Source organism: Hylobates moloch, unplaced genomic scaffold, assembly GCF_009828535.3.
Source record: "Hylobates moloch isolate HMO894 unplaced genomic scaffold, HMol_V3 SCAFFOLD_17, whole genome shotgun sequence".
NCBI lineage: Eukaryota > Metazoa > Chordata > Mammalia > Primates > Hylobatidae > Hylobates > Hylobates moloch.
Window position 1 is genome coordinate 40,879,045 of NW_026652292.1, and position 5,267 is coordinate 40,884,311.

Consider the following 5,267-nt stretch of genomic DNA (forward strand, 5'->3'; position numbering starts at 1 on the left):
TTCTAAATCCTACAGGCCAAACATAGCCTGAGAAAACTATTCACATGCAAATGCAGTATATTATCATAGAAAATAAAGACCCCATAGGGTGGAACAAAGAGCTGCAAAACAAAACAAAACAAAAACACTCTCAGAGAGTAGCACTGAGTTCTAATGAACACACTATTTTTGCCCCTAGAACAATAAAGAGGGCTAGATTCTAGAATTTCAAAATTAGTGACTGTTATGTGCCTCTCACCACCGCAGAGATCATTTTTAAAGAAGATATTATATTGTGGTTTATCTATCCCTATCTCACCATTATATGTCCCTATCTGAACCTCAGCATACCATATGGGTAATAGATAACTTTTAGTTCACAGATCTTCAGATCAGGGATAACTGCACCAGAGGAGTCTTATCCATTATTTGAATATCATTTCAGCAATGACATTCTGGACTCTATGCCTGAGCCTAATGCCATAAAGGAATGAAGCTTTAGCAGTCTTCTGGGAGGGGCAAGTAAGTATATTTTATATACATATACTCCCGTGAACAGTGAAAAATGAGACAAGTTAGCCTATCATGGTTTCACTGATGCTGTTAGAAGACATAAAACTCATGGGTCAGAGCAGAAAGATAGATTATTCTTCTTAAGAATAGAAGTATCAGAGCATTTGCATTTTTGTGCTAGTTGCACAAGTCTCACTTCTCACAGGGTGAGGTGAAGAGGGCCACATACCACCTGCACATGCAGCAGGTTGTGTTACAGGAGACGAAACCCAAGTCCAGGGAACCCAAATCTTTCATCATTGACAGGATGCTTGCTTGCCCTTGCTCTAGATACAGACATCAATTTTATTATACTGGCCTTTTGCTCCAGATAGAGACACTATGTTTGCTTCAGAGAGTATTTATTACACAGATACTCTCATAAAGAGGGTCCAGAACAAAGTCAGCTGGTGCATCTACTTGTAAGAAGTACACAAATGCAAGACACTCATGGGGATTATCTCCCAGCAATTACTTTCAGTTATTAGCAAAGATTTGTTAGTTTGTTTTAGTACTAGACATGTTTCTTTTTATTTTAAAAACTTTAAACTTTTATTATTATTATTATACTTTAAGTTTTAGGGTACATGTGCACAATGTGCAGGTTTGTTACATATGTATCCATGTGCCATGTTGGTGCGCTGCACCCATTAACTCGTCATTTAGCATTAGGTATATCTCCTAATGCTGTCCCTCCCCCCTCCCCACACCCCACAACAGTCCCCAGAGTGTGATGTTCCCCTTCCTGTGTCCATGTGTTCTCATTGTTCAATTCCCACCTATGAATGAGAACATGCGGTGTTTGGTTTTCTGTCCTTGTGATAGTTTACTGAGAATGATGGTTTCCAGTTTCATCCATGTCCCTACAAAGGACATGAACTCATCATTTTTTATGGCTGCATAGTATTCCATGGTGTATATGTGCCACATTTTCTTAATCCAGTCTACCATTGTTGGACATTTGGGTTGGTTCCAAGTCTTTGCTATTGTGAATAGTGCCGCAATAAACATACGTGTGCATGTGTCTTTATAACGGCATGATTTATAGTCCTTTGGGTATATACCCAGTAATGGGATGGCTGGGTCAAATGGTATTTCTAGTTCTAGATCCCTGAGGAATCGCCACACTGACTTCCACAATGGTTGAACTAGTTTACAGTCCCACCAACAGTGTAAAAGTGTTCCTATCTCTCCACATCCTCTCCAGCACCTGTTGTTTCCTGACTTTTTAATGATGGCCATTCTAACTGGTGTGAGATGGTATCTCATTGTGGTTTTGATTTGCGTTTCTCTTGATGGCCAGTGATGATGAGCATTTTTGCATGTGTTTTTTGGCTGCATAAATGTCTTCTTTTGAGAAGTGTCTGTTCATGTCCTTCACCCACTTTTTGATGGGGTTGTTTGTTTTTTTCTTGTAAATTTGTTTGAGTTCATTGTAGATTCTGGATATTAGCCCTTTGTCAGATGAGTAGGTTGCAAAAATTTTCTCCCATTCTGTAGGTTGCCTGTTCACTCTGATGGTAGTTTCTTTTGCTGTGCAGAAGCTCTTTAGTTTAGATTAGATCCCATTTGTTTAGTTTAGTTTAATTAGTTCCCATTTGTCAATTTTGGCTTTTGTTGCCATTGCTTTTGGTGTTTTAGACATGAAGTCCTTGCCCATGCCTATGTCCTGAATGGTATTGCCTAGGTTTTCTTCAAAGGTTTTTATGGTTTTAGGTCTAACATGTAAGTCTTTAATCCATCTTGAATTAATTTTTGTATAAGGTGTAAGGAAGGGATCCAGTTTCAGCTTTCTGCATATGGCTAGCCAGTTTTCCCAGCAGAAAGGATCCCCTTGCCTTATCTACCACAGGCTAAAACCTTGCCTTCTCAGCTCTTGGAGTAAAGTGGCAGAGAAACCTCATCTTCTTCCCTTTCTTGTCATTTAGTTTCCACAGTAGGGACACTGTGGAGAAATGAGGGTGGGAGAAAGTATCTGTGGTGGAGAGATTCTCTGACCTCACTCTGGTTTCAATTGGTCTCACCTTTTCTCCTAGCATCCTATTCATATGATGCTTAAGTACTACACAGACTTTTTTTTTTCCACCTTGCCCCAGGCTCTTTGCCTGCTCCAAAGTACAGTCTTGACTCTCTTTGACAAGTCAAAGGTACAAAATCCCCAATCCTTTCTCTAATATAAACATCTAATCACTTGACCTCTTTGACCTCTTGAGCAGCTCTGCAGCTCATCCCACACCACTAACCCCCATGGTATCCTTTCTTGCACATTCCCATAACCCTAAGGGGCCCTATTTTATTCCCAGACACATTACACTATGACCCTTTGAAAACTTGAAGGTGTATCCCATTCCACCAGACCTCCAGGCCTCAAAAATCTCTATACAAGGAAAAGCACAAATATCTATGTTCAAATTGCAGAGGGTACATGTCAAGTTCTCCTAATTTTTCTCATACCTGAATAAAAGCAACTGAAGAGAATAGTGTAACATACTCTGAGATTTCAGATGTTTATTCTGAGGATACTCTCACTAAAATCTTCCCTAGCTTTGGCCTGAGTTGGGATTTTAGTCTCTGCATCTCAAAAAGTCTCTAGTTGGGAAAGACAAGACACCAAGCACCTCTTTCTGCAGGAATTCCCCAGTCTCTATGAAAGATTTACTTACAGTGCCTAACTTTGTTTTGGGGAAGCAAAGCAACATTGCTCATATGTATTTATCAACTGAGGGGCGGTAGTAAGACTGCTTCCAATGTCTCTTGGCAAGCCCTGCAGCACTGTGGCTAGATTCTACTCTAGGCTACTTGGAGACATCTTTCTGAACCTGCAAAGTAGGGTGCTAATGACCCTTTGTTTTCAGCTTTATGCTTTCCCTACAATTTTTAAACAGAAAGAAAAGTCACAATCAATATTTTGACTGAAAAGACAATTGACAATATAAATTACATTATGATAATCTATTCTTATTGTGTTAATGTTTTATCATATTTTTGCTGATATTGTTATAACATACCCCTAATATATACTGGAAAAGTGGATTACAAGAAAATTCCTCCCATGAAACAGACATCTGTTTATATAGCATGCATACACTATTTCTGCCCTCCTAAGTTTTCTTGTTTATCTGAGCTGCTTCTGGATTGGAGATTCACATGACAATCATAATTACAATAGTAGACCCGAAGTGGAAAACTGAGGATGAGCTAGAACACTATGTATTCCAAGTATATTTTAGATAACTTCCAGTGATTTTTTTGGTTCTCTTTAGAAGTCCTTTATTTTCCCAGGCTGCATCGATTCTCTACTCAATTTGTCGCCATAATGATGTGAAGCTTTTTCAACTCTCCTCAAACCCAGCTCAAATCCAATATTAATCACATATTGCTTCCTTCACTTATACCTCAGGATCTTTATTTTTAGTGTAAATAAGGACTACCTATGACCTTTGCTGAAATTCAGATTCACAAATCTCTGGCATATAAATTTTATTAGCTCAAGAATTTAAAAATTTTAACAGAATTTTTGCATAATTTGAATGTAAGTGATACATTGGGCCCTCTATTTTCCCACCCACATAAGGGGTGGCATTCTTCAAAGTATTATAAATACTTTGGAAACAGCATAATCTATTAGATGAAAGTACTGGCTTCAGAGTCAGCCAGGTGTGCATTCAGATCCTGGCTCCATTATTCCTTAAAGCTTTCTTCATTTTTGAAGGAAGATAGAACTTTGTTGACAGCTAAGGGCAATAGAAGGTATAATTGCCTTAAATATGATAAGCAGAGTGTCAAACACTTCTGCAAAGAGTGAGATAGTAAATATTTTCAGCTTTTCAGTAAATATTTGATCGGGCACAACTACCCAACTCTGTTGTGGTAGCATCAAAGCAGTCATAGAGAGTACATCAGCAAATGAGAGCAGCTGTGTTCCAATAAAAATTTACTTACAAAATCATGTGCTGAGCCAGATTTGGCCCACAAGCTATAGTTTGTTCGCTCCTCTGAAAGAACATGAAAATGATAAAATCACATTTATGAATGCATTGATTACAAAATATTATTCAGCTATCATTTTGTAATCCTTTAAATAAGTTGTCCTAAAAGATAGAAAATGAAAACAAGACTTGATTATGGGGTTATATTGTGGAGAGATTAAGCACTACTGTGCCAGATTTTGTATCTCTAATTGCTACACATCTTTCCATATGACGTGGTGGCAGTTATTTTAAAAATGAGATTTGAGGTAGAGTGCATTACTTTTCTATCTGCAGTAATTAAATTATAAACCTATACTCTTTGGCATGTAGCTTTCAGTGCTTTCCTATAGTTTGTGGAACAAATTTTCCAACCCTTTGACTGTTTTTTTTTTTTTTTATGTGACTTTCTTTGACCAGTGGAATATTAGCAGATGTGACTTGAACAGAAGTTTATAAAGCTACAACATGATTGGCCCCATACTTTTGAACCTATGGTAGCACAAGAAAGATATGCTTAGACTAGCCTGCTGGTCCCACAAGAGGATATGAAACATGTGAGGCAGAGCCATGCCCAAGTGAACTCGGCTGGTTCCAGAGTATGAATGAGAAGACCAATAGAACCGTCCATGCAAGACTGACTTGGACAAACGTCAGCCAATCTGAAGATCTGTTGGATAATTGATTCAGTGTTTTAAGCCACTGAGTTTTGGGATACTTTTTAATGCAGCATTATTTTGGTCAGAGTTAAGTGGTTAAAGAGTCAAT

General features: G+C 38.2%; 1 long non-coding RNA gene across 1 annotated transcript; it reads left to right on the forward strand.

Annotated features, from left to right (window-relative positions):
* Nucleotides 1-249: 249 nt before the first annotated feature.
* Nucleotides 250-4,978, forward strand: LOC131381604 (uncharacterized). Its single transcript, XR_009210457.1, has 3 exons — nucleotides 250-337; nucleotides 425-501; nucleotides 4,920-4,978. It is a non-coding gene; the product is annotated as an uncharacterized LOC131381604 (long non-coding RNA).
* Nucleotides 4,979-5,267: the final 289 nt, after the last annotated feature.